Source organism: Grammomys surdaster, unplaced genomic scaffold (assembly GCF_004785775.1).
Source record: "Grammomys surdaster isolate TR1022 unplaced genomic scaffold, NIH_TR_1.0 271, whole genome shotgun sequence".
Classification (NCBI taxonomy): Eukaryota; Metazoa; Chordata; class Mammalia; order Rodentia; family Muridae; genus Grammomys; species Grammomys surdaster.
Window position 1 is genome coordinate 836872 of NW_021604712.1, and position 12921 is coordinate 849792.

The window sequence follows — 12921 nt, forward strand, 5'->3', positions numbered from 1 at the left end:
CTTCTCTTCTCTTCTCTTCTCTTCTCTTCTCTTCTCTTCTCTTCTCTCTCTCTCTCTCTCTCTCTCTCTCTCTCTCTCTCTCTCTCTCTGCCTTTCTATGTCTCTACTCCTTCAACTACCCTCCCCATGCCCTGAATAAACTCTATTCTATATGATACTGTCATGTGGCTGGTTCCTCAGGAGGAAGTGATACCACAGCATGGGCCCGCAGAGGCACCCTCCTTTCCCCACACCTGACAACACATCCACCTATTTCTTCTCTCCTTGTCTTTTTATAAAACACAACAGCAGTAGTAATGAACCTTAGTCAAATTATGATCATGAGGGCTACAGTCATTTTTTCCTAACCTCATAACAAGACAGGAAGCTAATAAATATAGTCTGGAATATAAATGAGAAAAAGATGGGCGCTCATCGACTAGAAACAAAATATGCATGTGCTTTGTAGGATAACACATTCCTGGAAATAGCAGTGTCATTCCAAAGTACCAAATCTAGATTCCAACTCGAGTTGCAAATTTGGATGATCTTTCAACATCAGATTAACATGACAGGGCCACTCCCCATTGGAACTATATTCCAGGTGGCTTCCAGATGGAACATAGACTCTCTAGTGCATCAGTCTCCTAATTGTTGCTGTTATACTCTGGCTGGATTTACATAGTGCCATTGCCTCTCTGGCCTGCTAAGCATACATTTTTTTTGACTCCTGATCTAAGTTACAAATGCCTTGAGGGCACATACGATAATGAATTCCCCTCTGTCCTTGACTGACTCAATCATAGATGTTACCTGGAAAGAAACAGCTTCATTCTCATTCCGTGCACTCCAGACATCTCTACTCCTGTTGCCACCCACTCCTACCGTATGCATCTGCTGCTCTGACAACCACAGCATCCATTTGTCTGACTGAATGAGGATGGAGGCTGAGAATAGAGAGCCTTGGCAGAGGGAAGGAGACCAGGTTGGCAGTAGGAAGAGACTGGTGAGTGAACCTGATAAGGCTGAGTCTGCTCTCTCAGCACTGGATAAATCATTCTTTGTTTTCAGTTCTGGATGCTGTGCTGTGTTTCTAGTTAGCTTAACATGATCCCTCATTTCTGTTACTAAATATGCAAATTTGGATACACTGCAGGTTGGAGCAGTTAATATGCTTAAAGTTGTACACATAACCCTTCTGCTCCTCTTCCTGAAGTTCATTAACCTCTCTGCAGCCACTGGAGCCAGGGATCACACTACACTCCTGTGACCTTGACCCTCCTTCTCAGCCTCAGTAGCAGCTGCAGCAGCAGCAGCAGCCCAGGCCTTTTTCATGCTTCTGTTAGCTAACAGAGAGGGATGACCAGCTAGGTGCAGATCACTCTCATCCTCTGCCCTGCTTAAAAAATTACAGATGACAAGAACAACAAAACCTGGGGCCACTGTTCTCCTGGTTTTAATAAGGGCCTGAGACTGCCAATCCTAGTGATTATGCCGGCATGTGCTCAGATTTCAAAGAGGGCACCTGTCACACTGTATGGGTAACTGGCTTTTTTCAACCAATCATCTACCCCTTGTAATGAAGCCATTTCATTCAAATGAACTTTTCAAACTGTTCATTTGAGTCGGCCCAGACTGGAGGGGCATGGCTACCAGGAGGCAAGTCAGAAGCTGAGGGCTGGAGCAGAGTTGTCAGTCTCTCTGGAAGCAGAGACAGACTCAGTAGAGGGCTTATAGGTGAAACAGGCAGAGTGATCAGGGTGAGAGAGAGAGTCCCTGCCTCGTTCTTTGTCTAAGCCTCTGACTGTTAATTTAGTTTGCCACTGCTGTGATCAGACATTACCTGGTCTGCTAGTGGCTGTCACTAGTGTCTCTTTGAGAAAATGGACAGCATAGATCTCTGAACCTAAAGCATCCTTTGGTTCCTCCTTCCTGGGAGGGAGATAGAGGTTCAATGTGAACTTCAGCTTGATGAGTAAAGCTATGTCCCGAAGCTGGGTTAGGGTTTGTGCTTTCCTTAAAAGAGGCCAACTTTCTTGTCATACTGATGCCTTGATGGATTTGGCACATCTAGCCATCCACAGAACAAATGCTAAGGATTTGAACCATGAGAGAGAGATTCAAACAATAAGGGCTTTGCACAGCTCTCAAATTCTCTGCAGTTAGACAAAAGGCTCGCTGGATTGCGATGAGCCCTGGGAGGGTGGGGTACTATGTTTGGTCACTGTGCTATGATGATTCTGGAGCTGTTGGTTTTAGATTTCACTGCATAAAATCACCAAGAAAGAAGTTCCCTGTTCATAAAGGAGAACTCTTGCTTCCTTTAGGCTTGCCAAGCTCCCGCTGATGCAGCCGCTGACCCACTGTCTGACTTTATAAAGGCTACTTAAGCTCTCATCTCCATTTTTTTTCTTTTTTGCAGGACAAAAGTAGACAGAGATGTTGTGAATTAAACTGAAATATTATTAAACTATATAGCTCAACTATATATTACTGCCTTTGAGGGTATTCAATGACATATTGATCTTCTTTGTAAAAAGAAATAAATTAGAGCGGGTCTTAAAATCCAGCTGGGCTGCCTGTCCCTACTGTCTTTGAGTCTTATGTGCCATGGATGTCCAAGGACCCAGGAACTAGAAAATCTGCAGAACCAAGTGTCTCCATGATTCTTCTTGAAGAGTGTACGCTAAACATCAGGTTTTCACTGTTCTGACCCAAACCAGTAGTCTCCCTCTAAGTCTCATCCCACACAGTCTGCATCCCTCTTCTCTTACTCTCTGCTTTCTGATGTCTAAAATTGTCATTTACACACTAAGCAACCTAGCTAGCTACAGAGTAGTCAATCTCCTGAAGAAGCTGTCCTCATGTGGGAAATACCTAGGGTAGTATATTATTCACACCGTATTAATTAATTATATTAAAACATGCATACATATGTATGAACATATGCATGTATATGATTATACTTTATAGATAAATTTTTAAAATCTACATGCTATGATTTATTAATGTCAGTAAGCCTATATGAATTAAATATGAATATTATTAAGTAAAACTATTAAAGTCTATGCCTCGTGTAATGTTTAAATATTTGTAGGAAATAACTCCATTATCTTTTACCACCATAATTGACTTTTATTAAGAAAATAGTCCATAATCAAACAATTGCTGCCAATCAAGATATTGGTGGGAGAACATCAATGAATTCATCCATCTTCCATTTCTGAGGGATTTGCCTTTGCTGAGTAGAATGCAAAAATCAAAAGGCAGGGAGATGGGGTTCTTTCAGACAAGAGGAAAAATATCAAGAAAAGTATGAGGCATTAAGCTCTTGCAGCTCAGCCAGATCAAGGCACGATGACAATCATAGCTGAGAGGAAATGCATTGAGATGGCTTTTATCCAGTTAGCCACAAAAAAGCTTTTCTAGGGACACAAAGGAAACTTGGACAGCTATAGTCTAAGGTCAAAACCTCATTTAGGATCACATCTGGTCTCCAACACAAATGCTCTGTTTACCTCTTCTAGCTGCCATGGCTATGCACACTCAACTCAATTTATGGAAACATCATTATGAAGAGGAAAGTCCTATGCAAATGTCATGAACAACCATGGAGGGAAGGGTCTGATTAGGGAAGGTCTGGAAGGAGTTTGAGAGAAGTTTATACCACATGAAAAGAATGTCATGAAGGAATGAACATGCACATTAGTTTGAGGTCAGATTTTTACCATTAAACACCTGTTTTTGATAGAAAAAAAGAAAAGAAAACAGTCAACAATTTGCAAAGTGCACCCAAATTTCTATGAGAATAAATCTGAGCCCCAATTACAAGGAGTTTCTGAATGCTGTTCTTTCTCTTTCTCTCCCTCCCCCAATATCCAAATATTGGGTGCACATGACTGCAAGCCAATGGGCATCATTGTATATCTTTCTTGATCATCCTCCACTTTATTTTTTGAGGCAGAATCTCCCACTGAACCTAGAGCTCATCCATTTGGCTTCCTTGGCTGGATAGTGACCTTCAGGAATCCTCCTATCTCTGCTTCCCCCAACACCAAGGTGACAGATATTTGCTTGCCACACCCAGTTTTTATGTGGATGTTGAGGTCCTCATACTTGCATAGCAACCACTGTACTGAATACGTCATCTTTCTAAAGTCTATGTGCTAAGTTCTTAAGTTCCAATCGTAACGTGTAAAGTCTTGTAATCTTTCAAAATTCAAGGACTCTAGAAGTTTTAGTTACTTTATTAAGTATGATGCTGGACAGTGACTTGACTGCTTTAAAATTATCATTACTTTTTTTATTGACTCCAAGAAACTATTAGAAGAGGCAAGAGATTTTCATGTACATGTTGTCCCACAGAGCACCACAGCTTGAGAGACTTTAGAACCAGAGAGCTGAGAGTGAGGGCTACTCAACAGTATCAGCTCTCTGATGCTGCTGCAGGCTTTTCACACATGACCCGACCTGCGGGTCCTAGTTATTCGGTGGAGTAAGGAGGACCGAAACCTGAAATAAGAACGGGCGAGAGAGGTAAAGGACTCAAGCAGACAGTTGCTTGTCAAGAGTCATGTATTTGAACTTGAAATGCTTTTTTATAGCATGCTTTACAAGGGGAGGGGGTAAGAGGAGCCAGGTGGTGGAAAAATACAGAATCTTCTTGGCCTGTGCCTTGAAACATGTCATGGTCTATACGGTACACTGCCTTGAATTATGATCTACCTGCTATTCTTCAGAAGATATGGTACACTGCTTGAATTATGGTCTCCCTGCTATACACTGCTTGCCAAGCAGGATCTTGTGGTTGCCAAGCTACAGGGGACATTATGCAGGTGGGAAAAGTAGGGGGTGAAGGTAAGGGCGAGGGTCCTGGCTTCTGACACACACAGAGCTCTCAGAAAAACTACAATTGGGCCTTAGTGGACTGGGCATGCTGGATTGAAATTTTTATTTTATCATCAGATTTTGTGGTTTGAAACTGTGGTTAACACCAACCAGGGAGCATGCCTGGAGATGACAGGAGCCTTCTGTATATAAATTCCAGTTGTACAGATTGATCTTCTTATGTGGCTCCTAACAGCAGGATTAGGGCTGTCTCTGACTCTGTTACCTACCTTTGGGACCCTTATCTTTTACTGGGTTGCCTCATCTAGCCTTAATAGGAGAGGAGGATCTTGATTTGTATCTCAGTTTATATCTTGGTTGGTATCTTGATTTTCCTAGTCTTTCTACAACTTGATATGCCATGGCTGGTTGATATCCATGGGAGACCTGTCCTTTTCTGATGAGAAATAGTAGGAGTGGATGGGGAGGGAGGAAGGAAGGAAAAAGACTGGGAGCAGACAAGGGAGCGGAAACTGTGATCGAGATATTAAGTAATATAATATATAATATAATTTTTAAAATATGGTTCAGTGAGACAAAGAGATGTATACCAGATCTGTACAGACTGAGTTCAGAAGCTGGCTTCCACTGCCTCCGTGAGATGGATCAGTCTCTACTCAGCCACTGCAGCTGCCCTGAGGATGGTCTTTGAGAAACATGGACTAAAACAAGCATTCTCTAAGAAACAAACTAGGAGATCAGTGCTCATATCTGAAAGTTCCCTGTACCTGAAAGGGTGGAAAATTACATATCAAATAAAAAACACGTGTAGAGTTTGTGACCAAAATGGCAAAAGAAAGAGGGGGAAAAGCATTTCTCTTCTTGAACAAAGCACTTCAGATGTTTGAGTTTTGTTTTTGTTTTCCCACTGGTCTCAGCCTTTGCATGCACAAGGGCTCAAAGAGACTTTCTCCATGTCCCTGTGACCATGGCAAGCAGAGCTGAAGGTGGAGATTACGGTCTGCTTTTACTTCTTGCCTCTGGTATTTATTATGACATATTTGCTGTCTTCCAGATAATGGAAAGTCAGTGATTTGTCAGAAAATGGCATTGCTGTGTATAAACAAAATAACTAGAAACAGCTTCATGAGGTTAGACTGAATACATCATCTTCAGATTATGCCTTAATGATCTTTCGACTGTCTTGCTTTGTACCTTTATTAAGTAGATGATAGGTGAGGCTTCATGTAATTTATTTAATTGTGGCTTCTTTCATAGTGCATATCAATGATTATGAGCCAGTATTACCCATTGTATTGGATTACAAATTCTATTGAATTTTTTCCATCTTTCCTGAAAGAATGTCTGCAGCCAGTCTCTTTCCCTCATTGTTCTAATTAACCTCAGCTGTCAACTTGCTATCGTCTGGGGTCAACTGAGAGGAAAGCCGCAACTGAGGACTTACCTGGATCTGATTGGCCTGTGAGCAATTATCCTTATCATTAATTGAAACGAGGGCCCAGACCACTGTGGGCAGCCGCATCGATAAGCAGGTGGTCCTAAGGTATACAAGAATGCTAGCTAAGTATGAATCTATCAGCAGGCCAGAGGACAAACCAGCAAGAAGTGCTTCCTCTGTGAATCCTGTCTCCAGGTTCTTATTGCAAACCCTGATTTTTCTTCGATAGTGGATCGTGACCTGGAAGTATAATGGAAATAAACCAGTTCCTTCACTATCTTTTTAGTGTGAGTTTTATCACAGAAATAGAGAGGAAACTGTAACATTCCCCACCAACACACAGATACATACACATTCAACACACAGGGCATAGTTTTGTTTTGTTTACACTTTAGAGTTGGATAATAGTTAAAAATACTTTAATCAAGAGTGGATAATCAGGGGCAATTTGTATTTTAATAAATGTAATCAGAAATCCATCTTCAAGGGGAAACTATTGTAAATCTTTGACTATATTTAGAATATTTACTGATTGGGGTGAAATAATGTTAAAATGATTTTTTTAATTCATGAGATGAATTGCTATGTTAAAGTGCCTAGAAAAAATTACACAGAAGCAGCTTCCATTGCATGTGTGGGTCACAAGGGTGCCCACCAGCCTTCATCTGCAGGAGTGTTATCTTAGGTAAAAGGACCAATGGTATGCTATGGGCTATATGGCCAAGATTGCCTTTAGTATAACCTTATAGTGCAGCATTTGAATGAGGGAGTGGTCATACATCAAGTAAGGAAGTTAAAGGAATGGAAGAACCCCTTTTATACCCATTATCATGTGAGACTTAGCAAAAGATTGTGCTTAAAAACTCTCTCACCCTTAGTGATCTAAAGGCGTTTAACTAGGCCCCACCTATTACATATTCTACCATCTCCTAATAGGGTCACCATGGGAACCAAGCCTCCTGTCACAGAGGCCCTTGGTGGGTGGGAGTACTCAAAGCATAGCAAGAAGACAAACAGAGGAACTGAAATGTTGTTATATTCCGTGGCTCTTTCTTGCCACATAGAAAAAGATCCTAAAGTGCAAACAATGGCCAACTCATTGAATTACAAAAGCTATGGAGCACATGATTTGGGTCAGTGTGTTAATAGTGTTTGTTTGTGCCCCAGAACTGGGTCAGGGTCTTCTTTACATGGTATCATAGCAGCAGGGAGTGAGGAGATGGGAAAGGAGCCTTCAGAGAATCAAACCTCAGGATAGTTGTAACTGCCAGAGAAGACCTACTCATGCAAAACCACATTGAGATAGGTCAGCTTGTAATAGGTTTGGGTTTTTAAAATGAAACACTATGAAGGTGTGTGGTAGGCTGAGTGGTTGACATTCTACAATTTAGATCTACCTTGAATCTATGAGTATGGCTTTATTTGAAGAAAAGGTCTTTCTTTGCTGATGGGATTGAGAGAAAGATCTTGAGATAAGAGTCAACTCAAAATATTTGGATGGGTCTCAAATCCAATTATCAGTATCTTTGTGGGAAAAGCAGAGGGGATTTGTAGTGAAAGAGAAGGCCACAGGAAAAGGGAGAAAGAAGTCAAATGTCCAAGTCACAAGCCAACCAACCTCTCAGGGCCACCAGAAGGAGGAGAGGCAAGGCATCAATTTTTCTCTAGAGTCTTCAGATTTCTGATCTCTAGAGTCTGGAGATGATGAATGCCTGTGGTTTTAAACTGCTAAGTTTTTGGTGGTTTGTTATGGGCCCCAGTAATTGAATGCAGGCATGATGCAGACAAAGACCACAGAGTTCTCTTTTATAACCAAGTGCTCAATCCCCAACCTTATGATCTCACCCTGAGCAAAGGACTGAAAAACCATTGTAATTTTTCCAGTCTTTCAGGAAATAACAAATCTTATTTGGATCAAAATATTTTGAAACATGATTCACCATCCTTAATGGTATCAGCATTCCCCACGGGAGCAGGTTATGAGCATGGAGACATGATAACTTCATACATTAGAGAGTAAAGGTCTTTTTAAGAAAGAAATGAGCAGATGGGTGTGACCAGAGGAATGACTCTAAAAGGTTTTATTTCATTTAAGGTAACTCTGGTTTAGACTTTAATGGAAGAGTGAAGTGTTATACTGGGCTAGTAGGGGAACAGGAGTTAACCTACCTCAGGATTTAGGATTGGGGCAACATCCTCTTCCAAGCAACATGCAAAATCAGAGGAAAATGAAACATAAAAATTTCATATTTACTCCAGAAAATCAAATTTAGTCTGACAATCAGAGACACTCATATAGATCTTGTAAATGTTTGGAAATCAACTTGTGTACAATAACACATCTAACTTACATGTGTTCAAAAAACTTCTGAGTAATTGCTATCCTACCACAGATCCTCAATGACAAGTGTCTTTGTTTTAGCTTCACAGATAATGTGATACAGGTGTATATTCCAAGGCCAAATGATAATAGAAAAAAATGGGTCACTATATTTATTTTCAACAGTTCCCGTAACAGGATAATTTGATCATTTCTAATGAATCATTAAATCAGAAAGGTTGCAAAATAGCATGCAAATTATATATTCAAATTGCCTTTGATAACAACAACTCTCAGTTGCCTCTGGAATCTAATAAAGTGAATGTTTTTGGTTTGCCTGGAAGCATTTATTTATAAGAACCAACATGCAAATGGCATTTGAGTAGAACTTAAGTGACTTGCCAGCCGTTGTGAGTCAGTCTCCAGGTGACCTCATTACCTGCGGTGGCCACTTCCTCAGTGCTTTGCTTATGAGACAATTCTATTGTGTTAAAGAATTCCAACTCTTCCATTTACATTTTTGTTTTAAAGATTTTTTATTTATGCATATTTGCAAGCTATTTGCATGTATGCCTGCATAACACAAGACAGCATCACATAGAAGAGGCCATTAGATCCCATTAGATGGTATGAGCCAAACTCTGGTTCCTGGGAATTGAACTCAGGACTTCTAGAAGAGGAGACATTGCTATTAAACCATTGAGCCATCTCCCTAGCCCCCATTTAAATTAAAAATAAAACACACACTTAAATGTACAAATCTATTTTTTAGGGCTTAAGATGGACCTGAGTTTACATGATTCTATTTTAGTAAGCCACATACAACGTACATTCACCTTATTACAAGAACTTAGGCAATTCCTGGAACCAGATTCAGACTGTGACCATTTATTGAATTGATTGCTCTGAGAGCCAGTGGAGGGATGGAGCAGTCCTTCCCTGTTGTGTAGCATGTTAGGTGACAAAGACTGTCTACAGAGGAAAGGGCAGTTGTACTTGCATTTGTTGTTCTTTCAGAGGACTCAGGTTCAATTCCCAGAATCACCACAGTGGCTCTCAACCACCTGTATCTCCAGTTCCAGGGGATCTGTTGCCCTCCTCTGACCTTTGTGGACACTAAGCACTCACTCATGTGGTGCACATATCTACATGCAGGCAAAACACCCTTATACATAAAATAAAATAAAATAAAATAAAATAAAATAAAATAAAATAAAATAAAATAAAATAAATTTACAAAATAGAAAAATTGTCAGGTATATATACTGTCACTCGAATATGATACCAACTTCCAGACACATACAAGGATACACTTGGACAACTGAAAAAAAAAACCTTAAAGAAAGTCTACCACCCACTCACTGGTGTGTGTATGTTGCTATATTTCTAGAAGAAGGAATTACTAGGAATATGCAAGCAAATTAAACATTTACACACAGATGCTGTTTGGTTCTTGCCCAGACTTTCATTTTTTGATTTGTATATATAAAAATTATATATGTTTTGGTGATACCCGTTTGTTATAAAAGATGAATGTTTAGAGTCAGGTTAAACCACTGGAGTAGAAGAGATCCTGACAGTTTTACAACAATGGCTGCTATGAGATTCTAGAGTCCTTTAGTGGTATAAACAAACAGCTACACAGTGACCAGAAATCACAGTTCTTAGGCAGGGTTGAAGGGACTGCCAAATGTTTTCCTTACTTGTGATATGTCATCTAACCTCACCCCACCTCAAGGGATTGTGTGTCTCTTTCAGTCTTGCTATTCTCAATCCTGAATTACATGCCAGCTCTAGTTAATTTATCCACAGATGCTCAGTGTGGGAAATATTTCAAACTTTGTCTCTTGACAAATAATTTCTTCATTGAAATACTCCTACCCACAAGAAATAAAATATACTAAACTATAAAACGATTTGAATGCTATCACTCATACATATATCTCATTCAATTCAATAGCTTATCCATCAGTAATCTAAATTTCAGAATAGTTAAATTTCGCTGTGGTTTTTCTGTGCAATTTTCTCATCTGTAAGGTCAGAATATTTCATAATCGTGCCTTGCCTCAATAATTAGTTCTTGGCAACTTCATAGGATGGTATGTGGAAAAAAACATTTCTTAGTGGTCCACACATTTATCCATGTGATGTCTTTTTCTCAGACTGAGCCTCTTGGGGAATATCTAAACAAGTTAGACATGTACCCAAAATGAAGTTTGAGGACTTGGAACTTCACGGGGGTTGAAGAGAAGAGGGCTGGTAAAATGAGAGGAATATACTCAGACTGTAGTTATTGGCTGGTGTGAGACCAGGCAATCTAGAGAAAGTCTTGGATTGCTTGAGACTTTCTGTAGCATGCATGTGGAAGTTCTCAACAAGCCCAGATGAATCAGCTGCCCACATACAGTTATAACAGTACAGTAAAGGCCTATCTCAATAATGGTAAAAGACATCTGCCTGATGAGTGTGAGTTATAAAACTGACATTTTAAAACAGCATGGATAATCACCCAATGGAGTCAGCAGCCCAACCAGGGGTCTTTAGAATGCATAGCTCAGTTGTGTTTCATAGGTGCCAGTCATCTCCCTTACTACCTTCGTGGAAGAAAGAGGATAATGCTACATTTACACCATTTGTGAAAGCTCAGTTGTAGTGGTTCGAATGGGAAATGTCCACCAGGACTCAAGTATTTGAATGCTTGGTTCCCAGTGTGTGGTCCAGTTTGGGGGGTGTTATTTTACAGTCATTAAGAAGTAGAATCTTAGTGGAGGTACTGAAGCACTGTGTGTGGACTTTGAGAGTTTAGAGCTGTACCCCACTTCCAGTTCACACTTTTTGTTTCCTGTATGTGGATAAAAGACTTGATAAGCCACCTTCCTATCCCCCCACTCCATTATGGACTCTTACCCCCTGAAATTGGAAGTCTAAATAAATATTCTCTTCTATAGTTGGCTTTTGGTCCTGGTATTTCATCACAGCAATGAAGGAGTAACAAATACTGAAAGGAAGGACTCAGAACTATAGCAGCCTCCTATTCCAAAGTCAGAACTCTGAAAGTGAACTTCACAGACCCAAGTTGGTTTATATGGAACATGTCACCTAGTAGGAGTAGGAGTCTGGGGCCTAAGATGCAGATATCATAAAATACACACAGCTTTGTCTTTAAGCAACCCCCATCTTCTCAATGTGCCTTCCTTATAGAGGCCATGTTTTCTAGGGGTTCCTCTGTCCTCAGACTAGAGTTCTGGAACTCTCTCAACTAGTGCCAGTATTTCCATATCTGGCTGATTTCTTTGATTTAGAAAAGCTTCCTTCCATGTCCGGAACCTACAGTCTGGGGAAAACTCTGCAGTTTTCCTCTGCCTTTCCCCAGTTCTCCATTTCAGATGTTTTCAGACCATAGAACCAAATGGCCTGGGAACCTATTCAGATGCTTCTGGTTCTTAAGCTGTGCCACTTCAGCGAGTTACACAAGGATTGACAAGAATTGACTTGCTTAAGTAACTGAGTAAACTAAGAGATGAAGTGTGTGTGTAGACTGGTGCCCGGAAAGTAGCAACTGTTTCAAAATGTGCTGATGTCCATTTTTACTATCCACCCCATGTTGTAGCAGTGTGATCTTCTGTGGCTTTCTTTATAAAATAAGGTTGAAAGGTTCCTTCCAGTCTCGTTGTAAGAAGAGAAACATTATTTTTGAAGATTATAATATTCTACTATCTTTATAGAATTCTCACAAGTTCTGATTCCCTTGTCTGCTGCTCTTGGACAAGAGTTCCCCAAGGAAGATCACATGGGAACACGCGCAACCAGTTTCTCCTCTAAGAGGAAAGGTTTTGTGGTGGTTTGAAAGAATGACTGCTGTAGGTTCATAGGGAATAGCACTCTTAGGAGGCGTGGCCTTCTTAAAGTAGGTGTGGCTTTGTTGGAAGAAGTGTGTCACTGGGGGTGGACTCTGAGATCTCAGAAGCTCTTCCTATTGCCTGCACTCTAATGCATCTTCAGCACCATATCTGCTTACGTGCTGTCATCCTTCCTGCCACAAGATTAAATCTCTGAACTATAAGCCATAGAAGAGTTGTCATGCTCACAGTGTGTCTTCACTTGCTCACAGTGTGTCTTCACAGCAATAGAACCCTAACTAAGATATATTTGTTTGGGCTCACATTTGTTCAGAGGTTTCAGTCCACAATCCCTTGGCCTGTTGTTTTGGGCCTGTAGCTAGTGACATATGGTGAGAGCCCATAACCCAGGAAGCTGCTCAACTCAAAGCAGGAAGCAGAGACAGACAGATGAGCAGAGAGAAGGGGAAGGAGGAGTGGGAGGGGAAGGGGAGGGG

At 40.6% G+C, this 12921-nt stretch overlaps 1 pseudogene; it reads right to left on the reverse strand.

The window, feature by feature from the left end:
- LOC114628736 overlaps nt 1-6349 on the reverse strand; it is a 47827-nt pseudogene extending 41478 nt beyond the window's left edge.
- Between the last annotated feature and the right edge of the window lie 6572 nt (nt 6350-12921).